This window comes from Schistocerca piceifrons, chromosome 2 (genome assembly GCF_021461385.2).
Source record: "Schistocerca piceifrons isolate TAMUIC-IGC-003096 chromosome 2, iqSchPice1.1, whole genome shotgun sequence".
In the NCBI taxonomy this organism is placed as follows: domain Eukaryota; kingdom Metazoa; phylum Arthropoda; class Insecta; order Orthoptera; family Acrididae; genus Schistocerca; species Schistocerca piceifrons.
The window spans coordinates 1,015,138,141-1,015,154,846 of record NC_060139.1 but is presented as its reverse complement, the minus strand read 5'-3'; positions in this window follow the sequence as shown (position 1 = coordinate 1,015,154,846).

Below are 16,706 nucleotides of genomic sequence, written 5' to 3'. Positions count from 1 at the left end.
CATAATATCATTACTTTTACCACTGTGACCCATTTCCAAAGTTACTTTCCTTTTCGATTCACTAAGGGTGTGGTCACTTCAGAAACATTATTGTGGTTTCCTTCGCTGCTAGAACACGTGTTTTCAAGTACTCCAGAAGCAAATGCAGGTCTCACATATCTGTTACCCACAAATTTGCATTCCTTGAAGTTACTTTTACACTTAGTCATTTTGTTTATGTATAAAAAGCAATAGAAGTTAGCTTACTACACAAATAGCCAATAATCACACTACTTTCAATCAAAACTAGTACCAGAAACAAAGGACTGATTTGTTTATTCATAATGCCAACTTCTGAGACGTAGCAGTAGGCACAAAACAAAGCCTTCTAGACTGTATAGTTTCCAAGATATGACCGCTCAACTGTGGCAGTATATGCATAGCCCCAAAATTTGACAGTCACACGTCAGCATTCAAAATATTATTTGAAGGTCTCACAATTGACTGATTTTAATGTATTATACACCAAAATGTTCAGGGAAGTCCAAAGTACATTATGGAGTAGAAAACAGAAAATGTAAAATTTCTACGAATTTCACATACAATGTCCCCTTAGTTTCACTTTGATTTGACTTTTTTGTATGGTGAATCAGTTCTTCTAATGACTATTTCTTTTTTGATTTCTCTGCAGCTATTTCACCCTGGCTTCCTTGCATTTGCTATTTATTTCATTCCTAAATGATAAAAATTGCTATATTCCTGTCTTTTCTGAAACATTTTTGACCTTCCCTCTTTGAACAATCAGTTGAAGTTTTTGTACTGTTACATCAGGTTTCTTCACAATCACCTTCTTTGCACATATAGTTTTCTATCAAACATTTGCCATTGTTCCTTTTAGAAAAGTATGTCCCTTTTCAACTGAACTGTCTATTGTGATTTTCATTATCACTGTATCTGTAGTCATAGAGAACTTCAAACATATCATTTCTCAGTTTTTCAGTATCTCATTTCTTTACACATTAATTTTTTCAGAATCTTCTCATGTCTCTAGGCCTTTTCCAAGTGTACTTCCTCCTCTTGTGATTTTTGATCAGAGTATTTACCATCTCTAACTGAAATTTCTCACAGAACTCAATTAGGCTATCTCCTCTGTCATTCCTACAACCAAACCAATATTGTCTTTTATCCCTCTTTTCTATTCCTTCTCCTGCTTCAGCATTCCAATCCTCCATAACTATTAGATTATCATCTCTCTTTAACCCTTCAATAAAATCATATACTTTCTCTATCTCTTCATCTACTGCTTGTGTGTCAGACCATGTATCTGAAGTACTGTTATTGGCATTGATTTGCTGTCAGTTCTGATGAAAATGATCCTGTCAGCAAACTGTTCACAATAACTCACTCTCTGTCCTACTTTATTATTCATGATGAATCATACTCCCTTTACACCATTTTCTGTTGCTGTTGACAGTAGGCTGTGTTTGTCTGACCATATATAATTATCTTCATTGATGCAAACTGTATTTAGGCTAAGCCTTTGTATTTCCTGTAACTTTTGTCATGCAAAAAATTGACTAATTTAAGAGATTTGGGGTAAAAGACAAACTCTGGCTGTTGCATTATGATCTTCTGAATATGTAAGGATAGTGTATTTGGGCTTTTTTTAAGTCAGATCAATACTCTACAGAAACAGCAAAAAATAAATGGAATTCTTATAATTCAGAAGAAAGCAATTAGAGTAATGGCAAGAGCAGCTAGCAGTACTCATTGCAAGCCTCTGTTCACTAAGCATAAATTTTTAACTGTAATTAATTTATATATTCTAGAAAGTGTTAATTACATAATCACTGAACTACCAAATTTGGTGAAATAAATCAAAGACATGATTATAATACAAGAAAGATTACTACTCTGCTCTTACCACAAAAACAAAGCACCAAAGACAAACAATAGTCATACCTTCATGGCAATCAAAATATATAACAAATTTAGTAAACATGTCACAAACATGCCAGTCAAATCATTGTATGTATTTTGTAATATTAACAACTAAATGTACTGGCGATGTCTGTTGCATGTACAAATGCTGAATGACTAATAAAGAATCTGATTCTCAAACTTTAAACTTGGTTGGGAATTTTTCTTCAGCAAATAATCCAAAGTTGGCAAATAATATCTGTAGATGTTTTGATCAATAACAACAGCAGAAAACCAATATTGAACCCACCACAAATAATGATATCTGATGAATCTAGGAAATCTTCTTAATGCTCTAACTTCTTGACAAAACTTAGGATGTTTCTCCCAGTTAGTCTATAAAATGGTGGGTACTATTAGCTTCTTTGCTTCTACATACTGTTTTGTAGCACAGAATTAAAACAATATAATATGCACCAATTTGTAGAGAATGTAACATAACATGTATTTTTAAACAAATAGTCATTCCCCATTGCTGTTTATTGATTTTACACTAATATGACATCAGCTTGTGTCCGTACAGATGTGTTTGTTTAATCCAGTGTTTTCAAGTAATATTCAGATAAGCAGAACATATCTATTGATGCTTAAAGTTTGATTGTATCAAAGGAAGAAAAAAAATCTCTCAGTAAAGCTATTAAATTATGAGACAAAATTGTTGGCCTGTTCTTACATTCAGGAGGTGAAATTTAAGTACTTCTGGTAGATGAGGTCTGTCCTTACCCACACAGTGGGTTGATCCCTCGCCTCTTGGGTCTGAATGACATGCCTTACCTTTTTAATCATCACTAATCTATCCTCCTCCCTGAAGAAAAAATTATTAGCAACTGTGTATACCAGTATTGAAATTTTGCATCATAGCTAGCAATACTGTCTCATAATTTCATATTAGAAGTTCATTCATTTATCATGGTTTAATGTCACATGCTTTAAGAGAGTTGTTTCAGATCCTTGTATTTGTCCAAGCGTCAGTATTTTGTGTTGGCAGTAATTGCCTCAGTGGTTGTAACATGTACTCTAGAGCACTGTTGTACCCTAAAAAAGAGCTAGTGAAAACACTGCAGATCACTAGGATAGGACAGAACTGCTTTAGTCATACAGAATTCTGCTCTCAGTTTGGTGTGCCTCTTACCAGAAAGTCCATTTGGCATATGTTTCAAACAGTGTTCTTGAGGAGTGACTATTAGTATTATGTGGCCACCATCACACTAACCAAACAATTTAGAAGTTGGTAGTGACTTTCTGTTTCTGGTTTGTAGTTACATAAATGATACAGCAATCACACCCATATGTGTGAACTCTGTCCTCTCCTAAGCAGCTGTCTAAACTTTGGTTATTGCCATCTAAGTATGTGTATCAATGATCAGTATGTTCATATGTCCCACATGTAATGGAAACAAAAATTCTGTATTAGGTGCTTCTCAAAAGTTATAGGTTATAGTTTGCTTTGGCTAAAGCTCTGCGTTGCTTTCTCTTCAATTTGAATATAGCATTAATGTCTCTAATGAATGTATCTCTCCGAGTTTGTCAGTGCCAGTGATTGTATATTTCCATTTTGCTAAAATAATTACATAAGGACAAAGTGCCTTTATTTTTTACTATCTACCTACACCCAGAAGACAATTCATTATGGTTTGATACCCTGTGCCCAAAGTACAAAGTTTTATAAACAGATGACACACAGTACTGGTAGTCAGTAAATAAATCCATAATGGAGATAGTCAGTTAGTACAATAACTGAAAATATTAAAAGATTGCTTGGCTTATTCCATTTAAATAATTTCTTGTCATACCCACACTATGATACAGTAACTGAAATGTTTTGTCTTTGGTCATAATATGCAACACATTACCAAATTTATTACACAGTATCAGTGTAAATATCATCAAAGAAAAATAAAGGCTGAAAGATTCATACCATCAAGATATAGATAGGTAGTTAGATAGATAAATAGAGAGAGAGAGAGATAGATAGAGAGAGTAGCGATAATAAAAAATAGTCAGGAAAATGTGAGGCAAGTTCACTGAGAAAATAACAGTGGCCCCACATACATATATTTGATAGCCTTTTAATTGTAAATCTGGTATGTTGCAACTACCTCACTGTGTGATCAGTACATACACATTTGAATTTGGCACAATATACAATATTAGGTGAAGTGCAATCCAAAATAAGACTTCATTAACAGATAGAACTAAAATGATTTCTTTAATATTAAATACAAATAATGTATACATCACTTACAGGTTATGGTATCTTTTGCTTGAAAATATTGCACTGGATCAGTTCATTGGCATTCAACACTTAAGAAAATTTAATTCACTTTTAATGGTTTCTGGATTTTCTAACATTACAACATTTATTCTCACACACAGCATACTACATTCACTCTTCACTGTTTCCTTTCTTCTTTGAGCATATAATTTCTTGTAGAAATAAAGTCCCACTAATACACAAACAGCATTATGGTTCGGAAAATTATATTTACGTTACATTAATTAAACATCAAAATACAATTTAATCTGTACTTCAGTTTTTGTTTTTTTTTTTTCTTTTATAAGAAATTTATCAATAACAACATCAAACATGGAGAAGAAATTAGGTATCTTCAATCCATTTAACAGGTTATGCTCTGTATGTCTACCAAGTCCCTTTCATGTAAAGGATTTTTTTCTTTTTTTTTTACAATGGTTTATTAGTGTACCAGCACAGTTTGAGATTTTGAGGTAATCTGAAAAACTGATGAAAATTAAATACAGAAATCTACATAAATATAACTGTAAATTTCTACTACTTCAATTTTCATTATAGGAATGACAGTACTACTAATGGCAGCATGAATGTTACCTTCTCATACTTCGAGGTAGAAAATATATGCAATAAATTATACAGGTTCTACTTATGTTGTAGAGCAACTCATCAGTATGGCTACAATGAGTATGAAAGCTTCTAACCTGTGGCACTTAAGAAAATTAGAACAACTTAAAGCTATTAGGAAATGTGCTTTATGCTATAATAAATCCAACAGATACACATAAATGACTAGTTATGAGCATAGTTTTGATAGAGTGCACCTTCTCCATCAGTACAAAGAAAAACAGAAATTCATAATAATTGATGTGATGTGGAAGCAGTTTTCTAACACCACCTTCACTTTTTCAAAATTATGTTCTAGAATAATGCATTTAAAAGATTTTTCTACAGTTTGTAGCAAATAAGACTGCAGAAAATGGATCATTTTATTCTGTAACACATAATGCTGAATTCTGGATTACAATGTATTGTGTCTTTTGCATAAAGAGAGGTATCTATTTTTCTTATCACAGACTAAGACAGGCTACAAGCTGCAGATATTGAATTTCTACAGTACCTCATTGCCCTTGTGGCAAATAAGTAATGATCCACGTAGTTCCTGAACTGTAGCATTTAATGTACCTGTCACAGTAGCAACAACTGTAAAAGTTACCTAAGAGATTAATATTGCACTTCTCCGGCCTTTTTAACATAGATGAAAATCAACTTTAAAAAGATTGCCTTTTTATTTACTAGTACTTGTTTTGTTACTAAATTTATAGTTGAACCCATTACCACCTGTGGTATATTAAGGTTTATAGAATGGGAATCCAGAGAGCCTATCAATTTCTGAGGCTGGTAAACTCATTTTGCTTTAATGACAGAAATCTGAAATGTATACTTTCTGACATGTATCTTTGTAAAACATATCTGATAAGTATGACTAATAAGTATAAATCACTGTTTTCATTCAGAAACAGGGAGCATTTACTTTATTCTTAACAAAATAATGATATTTCTTTTGTGAAATTAATTATTTGTCTGATAAATGAAAATGACAGTGACCTGACTGAGGTAATGAAATTATAGCTTTCTAAAGTTACTTTTACATGCTATTTCATAATGTACTAAGGATATTATTGTGTATATTGAGTGACTATTTGGCAAACCTCTTTTACAAGGTGTATGCTGTAAAAATGATGAAACCAAATTTAAAAACGTGCTCTGGGAATGAATTGTTAATTTACTTATTTATTTTTCTTGCTGAAAACAAAATCAAGACAGTTGCAGCAGTGACTTATTCCTTCAGCTATGCTAGAGAAAAACACTGAAATGCAGGTTGGTTCAAATATGAACTGACTGCTTAGAAGGAGCTACATTATAATGAAAAGCAAATCATGATATGCAATGAGCAGAATCCAGGTTGGTAATGTTCAAAGTCTGATGCATTAGAAGCATTATGTGAGTACTATCTAGCCATCAAAACACAGAGTTTTAATTCAGAAAAAAAAACAGTTTTTAAATACTACATGGAAAAGTGATTGCACAACAATGTAATTATCAGCATGCAGAGTTTTATGCAGAGGAAACTGATATGGAACCTTATTGACAGTCATTCTTTTCATGTATCAATCGCACATGGTGTAGGAAAGGTGAGTAAATGATAATTATACATAAAGTTCTAGTACTCTACATCACACACTCTACATCACACACTCTACATCACACAAAGTATAGATGCATCCTGACAATTCAATTGAGAAACCCAATAAATTATGGAAGAGAGTTATTGGCCAGTACTTAACATCACATTCAAAACTAAAAGTGACACCCAACTTAGTTTTTGGAACTAACACTCATTTGTCAGAGAGAAAACATGTATAAGATGGGGAAGGTTAAAAAGAAAGGACTGAGCACTTAAGCACAGGGATGAGAAGCACCAACTCACCCACTTTTTTAAGCTTCTCGAACATTCACTCTCACCTCCCCAACAAAGGAACTATTAGTTACAAAAGCTGGGCAGTATGTCAATTTTACTTTTATATATGGCTATCGACAGTGATTCATATTTTGCCTCTTGAAGGTAAAATGCTGACAAGCAATTCTCTCTTGTAATTTACTACTTTTACAAATTTTAAATATAGATGTACGGTTACATGAAGAACTTCTTTTGCTTTTATAGAAGGAAACCTTAAATCCAAAACAGATCTGTGATACTTTGACCAAAAAAGAGGATCAATTGGAGCTCAAAGAAAACTATGATTTCTAGCACAAATCGTCATCATAAGGGAGAAGACAAGCAACATGTCACTGTCTTCAACTCCTCAAATTCTGTCATTATTTCATCTTAGTGTAATTCAATATTCAACAACATGTCTATCTAAAATCTATATTATGTAATAGGATAAATGGCATAATAGCATGTAAAGATAAACGAAGAATATGCAAAACAATGGAAGAATTTGTGCAAGATAAAATTATATAAGTGTGACATTTCTTACAATTAACATCATAAATGCAATTATGAGCTATGAGCACAACACAGTGATTAGGTTTGACAGTTGTTTTATTTACTGACTCATTAATTTTGTTTTGGCAAAGGTTGTAAAAAGTTCACCAAAGATGTTCTGTCCTACTTTCACTGTTCTGGGAGTTTACCTGTAATAAGATCTATTAATCACTTACAGTAGTTACCAAAAGCTGAAGAATTTTTCTAATTACCCATCATTCTCACATTTATTACTATAATAATAATAATAATCAAAACAGGCCGTATATTGTTGTTCCTTATTTCCAATACATAAACTGTTCCAAAACAGGCTGTATATTGTTGTTCCTTATTTCCAATGCATAAACTGTGTCAGATACAAGACATAACTTTGTTACAAGAACACAAACCAGAGGAGACAAAAGTGAATTGCTGCTACACTCCTTAACAAAAGTCTGTTTAATGGTTACAGTTGGAAATGTTTATCTCTTGTACTAGTTTCTGTGAAACAGATTGTAACGTAAAGAGGAAAATTCACTACTAACAGTGATCTGTACCCTGTCTTGTCATCATCAACATCTATAAGGTATTATTACATTATTATTAGGCAGAAACTCTTGGAATTAATTGGGAACCATGTATCTGTAATTGGAGGTTGCTTTTGATGCTAATGGACTGAAACTGCTCACTCTAACCCTGTCAAGTGGTGGGTATCCATATTTTAAGACCACCTTCACTTTTGATGCAAGTATACAGCTATGTATACTGTCCAGAATAACAGCACAGAGTTTCTGATCTCATGGTTGTTTCTGATCTTTTGGTTAGAAATTATCAGAATTTTCTTGAAGTGATTGAACTGCAGAATTGTTACAAAGAAGTACAGCAAAGAAATATAAAACTCAAATTTCATTGCAGTAAAAGAAAAAAAAACTGATAACTAAGCATTATTTTTAAAAGAAGGCTACCAAGGAATAGATTTTTAACAAAAAATTCAGCTTTTATAAAAAAGGCATTTTACATGCTACCAACTGTCCATCCATCTCTCTCTTTATCTCTCCCTCTTTCCTTAGTGCCCCTTTCCTCTCGCCTTCTCCTCTCTGTTATGGTTTCTATCTCCTCTGCCACTCTCTTCTTTTCCTACTTTTCATGCTGTTTTCATCCTGTAAACTTTTATGCCATTTCTTTTCTACAAGCTCTTTCCATTTATTTACAGTAAAATGTACTCAAAACCTGATTAAGTACCTGAATATTAGTTTAAACAGTGAAAACTCTAGATTGGGATGTCAACAGTATAAGGAAAAGATAGATTAAGTTGCAGACAGACACAACAAAAATACATATACAATTTAGTTTTTGGTCACAGCCCTCATCAGAAAAGGAAAAACACACATATTCATTCACACAAGTAAGCACACCCCACGCAGATATGATAGCTGTCTCTTGTAGCTTGGACTGCAGTGCTGCTGGAGATGACAGTCGTGTGCGTGTGTGTGAGGTGTGCTTGCTCGTGTGAATGAACATGTGTGTGTTCCCTATTGTGATGGAGGCTGTAGCCATAATGTAATGAGTAAGTGTCTTTTCTTTGTACCTGTCTGCAACTTAATGTCTCATCTTTACTGTAAGTAGTAATCTATCTTTTCCTTACATTGTTAAAACTTAGTTTATTATGAAAACTATAGCTCTCAATTTTTGTCCTAGTTATCCACACAAGTTTGCGTATTATCACCATAAGACCATTATTTTCACAGTTTTTACAGCCTGGATTGATTGAACAAGAATGAAATTTTCTGCATGTGCTGTTAATTTTTATAGCTGAATTCCATTTAGAATATAAAAAGAGGCAGTGGTGGCATTAATTGTGGTTCTCCACCAGAAATTTGTTTTTGGTGTATTTCATTTATTTTATTTTCCCGATAATTTAATGTATCCACATTCTGTATGTAAAATTATAGGCTGTTAACTACTATTTGTATTATTCTTAATTCATTAAATTCAATTCTCATCAGTTTATAATAGGAATTTCAGCCAGTATTCTGTATCTGTTCTCCATACAATCTGGCAGGACAGTAACACACTGAAGACTAGAGAAAATCAGCCAAATTAAATTAATGGTAGTAATAATAATAATAATAATAATAATAATAATAATAATAAAGTCTATAGAAGAGATCGGGGAAGGAAAATAATTTTCTTTTTTTCGTTAGAGACCTGTATGAGTCATATTGTTGAAGTTGGGGATATATTCCACTGTGAAATTTAATGTAGACAGAGTCAACACCCTTGAGGACTTAAAAGAGAGTCAGACATGTGGCCAGAATGTCAAGAACCAGTGCTTGCCATAGTCCAAACTGCAACTACTGGTATACTTAACATTTCCATGATGGTCTACAAGATACAATACCATTGATGATAAATGAGAAATACAAGAATGAATGCATGTTTGACATTCCTAGTCAATACTCTACAAGTTAGAGAATTTCCAGGATTACATTCAGTTGAAAATCAGAGATGTCATTATCTTTTAATGCTCACAGCAAACCAACAGAGAAGAATCACATTAATGCAGCCTGTCTGCTGCTTATCCATCAAACTCAGAATATAACGTGTGAACATTGTGCTTTCCCCTTTTCAGAAACGAATTTAACAGAAACAAACTTTTATCCTTGATCTTGTGTTAGGTACATGTAAGAAACATTTTTAGTTTTATGGAATATGAAACATAGTAAATATTTATGTTCGAAAGTGAATGATGTAACACATAGTAACTTGTAAAACAAAAACCTGAAACACCAATATGAAGTGCTGAAATGTTTAATTTGCAAAATTTCCATTGAAGAAATACATGGCATTTGAGAAAATAATGATTAAGAAGCCCAGATAAGGAAAGATACATCTTCCAGAAGTGGAGAAGGTAATATACTAACAGATTTGTGAGGTGAAGAAGGGAGAAGCGAAAGGATGGCTCATGCACCAATTTGAATCAAGACAAAAACATCAAGAAAGCAGGAAGTGTTTGTATTTTATATACTAAGTTGTATTGTACATTCTGTTCTTCATTTATGTTCAGACCACTGTAAGTCTAACACCTGTGAATACTGTATTCTGCTTGTCCTTTGATGAAAAAAATAGTAATATTACTGAATAACTGCTGAAGTTGCTAAAATGTTCTTTATTTTAGTCCATGACTGGTTTAATCTTTTATATTGAAGCCAATTTCTGGTGGATCTGAAAATGGTTTTAGATATGAAAGGTGGACCAAATCATGGACTCAAATAAGGAACAGTTTAGCAACTGAAACCGTTATTCATAAATACAGTACACAGTTGTGAAGCAACTGCACTCACCAAACATGGAGAGAGTAATCAATAATATTTTCATGTTAGGAAACAGTATATGACTTCTGTATGCAGTAACATTTGGCTTCTTAATTACATAATATTTTGATTTTTTTGTTGTTGGTGTGGCTGCATATCAAAGTTTAGTTTTCCAATCAATTTCACGTGTTTACTTGTGTCTGCTGCATAATACTTATTTTACATGTTTCAAAAATGAAACGTAAAGTTCCAGTCTTTTAGCTTTTGTTTTAATACCTATACTTTTTTTACACAATATGATACTGCAATTACATAGGTTCTGAGTGAAAAGTCACATAAGACTATCCTATTGTCTTTTTTTTACTCACAGTTACTTCAGTGTTTAGTTTGCATCTTTCTCAAAGAGGTAGATGCAATCACTACCAGTACCTGACACATACTTTCACTGGAATTTCTAAATTGTTGAGAAATGTAAATAACATGCCACTCTAGCAGGCTATCATAAATGCTGAAAACTCATTTGAAGAGATTAGATATAATCTTTTATATATTGTTATGCTACCAATGACTTGGAGATCAGCCATTTCTGTTTTTGAGTTACAAAATTTTTGGAAGCTAAGAAATTATCTTCAAAAATTAATTCTGCAAGACCACTTATACCTTCTATAAATAATAAGTGTCTGTTGTTAGCTCTCAGTATACGTAAGACACTGTATCCGCACTTAAGTTAGTTCTCCTAATTGTGCAATTATCTTCTAGCTTTCTACTCCCTACTTTCATTGTCATTATTTATAGCTCTTGTGCTAGCTTTCAAAGCAGGCTCTGTTTTTTGATGATCTTTTCTAATACATTTTTTGCTAACCTAACAAAGTATTGTATTAGAATATTTAGTACGCTTTGTTTCAGCAATTTCCTTGACTAAATATTAAAACTCATGTTTACCAAAATATCCTATTTTCCCAAGAGAAATTATAAGTAAAGTTAGGAGCCCATAAATAACAGCAACAATTTTTCTTAAACATTACATACTTGTACTTTTTTTTTATAAAAAATTCTTAATTGCATGCATGCAATCCTATTACTCCTCTTCAGCTAATAAAGTAGAATTAAATTATTTCTGGACTGTTGAGAGAATAGGTAGTCAAATTTCTGAAGAACACTGACTTTCTGAAGGTACTAAGAGTACTACAGCACTTGTGAACTATCCCACAGCTTAATTATACTTCTCCTTCTGTACTAATATTCCAGATAATTGCAAAGTAGCAACTATATTACAAATGTATCTGTAAACAGTTCAAACAGAATAGCTAAACAGAAGGTGGGGAAAATTATGAACAAAAAGTGTTTGTGGGGTTTTGAATTACTAGCGTATGAATTTCAATATAAATTGCAAATTGGTTATTAGAAACTCTTTTGCCGACTTGCTGTTCTTTGCTATGATTAGTTGCTGATAACTGGGTGTTGATACATTCAAATTTTGTATGTTCTGTAACACCTACTTATGGGATACTAAACAACAAATTTAATATGAATGTATTTCTTTCTTGTTATTCTTCCAATTTTGACCTTGTTGGCAGTTTTGTTTGATGAATTTAATTTCTTATGAACTGATTCATCTCCTTTTCTTGGCTAGACAAATAAAACTTGCATTTTCCTATTTTACAGAGCTATAATTGTGAGAGTAATAGCAAATTTATTTCAACAGAGAAAAAATAAATCTGATACAAAAAATCATCTTTGGGAGTCTAAAGAGGTCTCAAGACCATAGCATATGTGGTGTGATTTTCTGTCATTTCATCAGTAAATTTGTTCAATTTGGTTCAGTTACTGTTGAAATTACATTACTTCACTTCTATTTATTTTATGATAATCAGCCAATTTATTTCAACAGACAAAAAATAAATCTGATACAAAAAATCATCTTTGGGAGTCTAAAGAGGTCTCAAGACCATAGCATATGTGGTGTGATTTTCTGTCATTTCATCAGTAAATTTGTTCAATTTGGTTCAGTTACTGTTGAAATTACATTACTTCACTTCTGTTTATTTTGTGATAATCAGCCAATTTCTCATAAAATGCAGAGTTCTGTAATATATTAGACTCCTTAAATTGCAAGTTCTCTCATTATGTATATGAGACATAAATTCAAAATTAATCATTCATTCCAGTCATCCATGATGAGCATGAAATGGCATTTTTACTTTAGTTTAAATGCATACCCTTTCAATTATTTTACAATGGAAATGCAATGGTTGAAATAAAACTGAAATTGCCAAACTATTCTTTTAACTGATTGTAAACTTACTTTTAGATTTCTGATTGATTTCTGTGCAAGAGGTATTAGGCTTCTTATAGTATCATACTTGTAAAATCTGCTGAGTGTCTGCAGTTGAAAGATACATATCTGTATGATATTAGAAACTAGAAGGAATGAGTCAAGCAAGCAAGGGAGAAAGAAAGAATTAACCGATTACAATTTTTTGGATGAAAATATTCACTTTTCAATTCTGTTACTAATGGAAAGCCTCCTTGGTAAAATCAGTTACTTGGTATATATATATATGTATGTGTGTGTGTGTGTGTGTGTGTGTGTGTGTGTGTGTGTGTGTGTGTGTGTGTGTGTGTGTGTGTGTGTGTCCACGTAAGAGATAAGGATAGAGATAGAGACGGAGATAGATAGATAGATAGATAGACAGATAGAGAGTGAGTGAGTGAGTGAGTGAGAGAGAGAGAGAGAGAGAGAGAGAGAGAAGAAAGAAATTATATAATAATTTATGTTGCAGAAATCAATTTCTTTCGTAACTTCTGTGAAAAGTAATGTTGGTTCAGGTGTCATTTTAGCTTTAGGTTCAGATTTTCTCTACTGAAAATACATACACCAATAGTTTTTTGCAACGTAAGGGAAGTTTTTTGTATATTTGGACCGTGATCAAAAAAAGAAACCTTGCAGAACGTGTTACATACTTGGTTCAGCAGCTGTGAGAACAGGAAACATGTAGTACATGTAGTTGAATATGTCATAAGCTGACATGAAAGTGAAGGAAAGGAATTAGTGAAAATTTTTCTATATCTTGCAACAGTCCTTTTAACATTTGGCAACAGATAATGAAAATTTTCTTTTGTTATATGGGAAAAGAAAAACTATGCAGGAACTTGCCTTATGGTCACAGAACATACTCACAGGGGGATGCATGATTCATTGAAACCCATGTTGGCTAGTGAATGTTGTAGCGTATGGCAATATCTTCCATAGATTTATTCAAAGATGCCATGATATAAGAAGTTGCTGATAACATTAACATATATGATGTCCTAGGAAAACGTTTCGTCTAAACTGCAATGCAGCACCATAGTGCAGCACAAAATTCAAAATATTTGTATTACTGAATGAAGCACTGTGCGGGTAATAAATATAAATGTGTACGAAAAATTGTAATACCAGTTAAATTAAAGGGTGACCACGGTTATCCAGCTCAGAGAATGTGAAGAAAGATCCTTTCAGTTTAGATACTAAACAGGATTTGAATAAAAACATCATAAGAAGAATGAGAAAATTAAACTATTAGACCAAATTAAGGAGAACACAATTAATGATGTGAAGATGATCTACATACAAAAGAATAGGAAAGATAATAGAAATAGAAAAAAATAATACAAATAGAAATAATGTCTGTTGCTTAGTGTTTTGGCAAAAGAATGAAGAAATGCACCAAAGCTATGAATGAAGAACTATGGAAATATCATTGTATGTGCTTTGTAGGAGCACACCACAGGGGAATTGAAAAAAAACAAAAAAAAACCGGTAAGCCACATTTCTATGGATACCAGCTGAGAACATGTATGGAGATGAAATAGTTACAGATTCTCATGCACATAAAAGTATGAAACTGTGAATATCCTAAAATCATTACAAAATACAAAAGAAGAACCAATGTGACAATTAAAATACAATGCTAAATATTAGTCTATTGTTCTTTCATAAAGCTGTGAAAGTTTTAGAAAATAGAACATCTGTGATCAATTAGATATTACTAGAATTTTTAATCTTGTTAGAGGGTAGGAAAATGTGTTCTCAAAGCCTTTAGTTACATTATATGAACAAGGACTGAAAATGTGTTAAATAACAATCAACATTCATGCTTTTCTGAATTAGACCAGTAATTCATCACTGAATTTGTCATTACATATAGCTGTAGTTAGTAGTATGTATGTCACTCTTAGATATTTGAAGCAAATGTCATGGTTTGTTGCTTCTGAGTGGCTGAATCGTTTACTGTTTTAAACATTACATTCTCATCTCCTTACCCAGTTTGTTAGTGTTTAAAATGAACCAATCAACTGAGGATTTCTGTAGTACAATATATAAAATGTTGATTTTTCTATAAAATATTCTGAAACTAAATAATATTTATACTACTGGGCATAAATTTCTCACAAAAGGAAAAAAAATACTTCCTATATAAAATACACACATACAAGTGATAGATACAAATGAAAAGTGCATTACACATAAACATGTCTCAGAAACACTAATTAAATATAAAAATGTGTAAACAAACAAAGTATTATACTGTGACACAATTATGAATGAAGGATGGAGGCAGAAAAGAAAGATTTCTGGAACAGGAGTGATGTAGACATTTGTGTCTGATGGGAAACAGTTGAGTAAAAGATTTTGCTGTTGCATATGTAACATACACTCATGTGTCTGCCCCTGCAGTATTGTTAATCCCCAACTGCAGAAATTAATTTTAACTTAGTCACAATTTTGTTTTTCAGTGAGAATGCTTCATAAGTTGCTCACATAGTTTTAATATTAAATTTTCTAATTTCTGTTGTAAATTATCTCAGAGGAGTCTGAAAAAAATTGTGTGCATTGCATTTTACTGCCATAACATACAAATACATCTAAACTGATTAAATTGTATGAATTTTAAAATAAATAAAGTCTAACAGTGAGTAAGGTCACTTAGGGAATTGTACTATCAGAAACTGTGTATACTCCAATTAAAATTACTTTGTGATTGACAGTTTGAAGTGTCAAGGGGAAATGTTGCCAGCATGCAGCCTGCCAAACTTCAGAAAGCGCTCCATGTACCTACAAAATAAGCAACACAGCAAGCAAGTGGCACTCAGGAGGTCACTAAAATTGATTGGCAGGTAGCCTCCACCACTCGACTTGCTGAAACATCAGTCACAGAGTAATTTTAATCTGAGTACAGTTGTGTTGTTGCAGTAAATAGAAATGAAGCTGTAAGGCAGAAATTTTGGATGGTGTTTCTTTAGCACTTCATGTGAGTACTGGAGAGTTATTAACTGAGTTGAAAACTGAACTTAAGTTATTGGAAGAAATTATGAAAACATCTGACTCACTGCATATATTTCACACAGACTGGAAATCAGGCAGAAAAAATTATTCTAAAAGACAGTGATGAAAATGCTACTAATGTTTTAAAAGGTGTAAGTAGTACAGAAGGAGCAAACAAAAGCAGACGAATATGATCAACAGTACCAGGAAGATTGGTGTAATAAATAACTAAATAGCAAGAAAACATATCAGGATGTCACTTGCTACACCTGAAAACAGTCTAAAAAGAATGAAGTTTCCATTAGTACTGGTGAAGTACAGCAATTAAAATAGCTTATATAACATTTGGTGAAAAAAAAACGTTTTTCTCCTTTCAAGCTATAATATAAAGAGAGAACTGGCAAAATGTGAATGCTGATAATACAAAACAAGCATATAACATCTGAATCATATAAAAAGAATTTGCCTCATCAATCAACGAAATGTTATGTACCTATGAGAAAATCCTCAGGTAATCAACATATAGAGAAAAATCTAAGTCACTCCTGGGTTTGATAAATGATTTCTGCTAATCAGTTCATTCACACAGCCCATGCATACATTTACAAGTTTTCTTGAACAAGTAGGTTTAAAGAAGACACATGTTACAATGGCATGTCCACAAACATGGTTCACTGCCTTTTTATGCACTTTTGGTACATTCACTTAATTGTTTATAATCAGATACCCTGAATTCTACACCTGATTTTTTTTTAAATAGTAAGGTATTCAGCATTAGCCATCAACCTCTCTAACTTTCACTTCTTCGGCACCAACAAACAAATTTTTACATTCAGCTCTCAT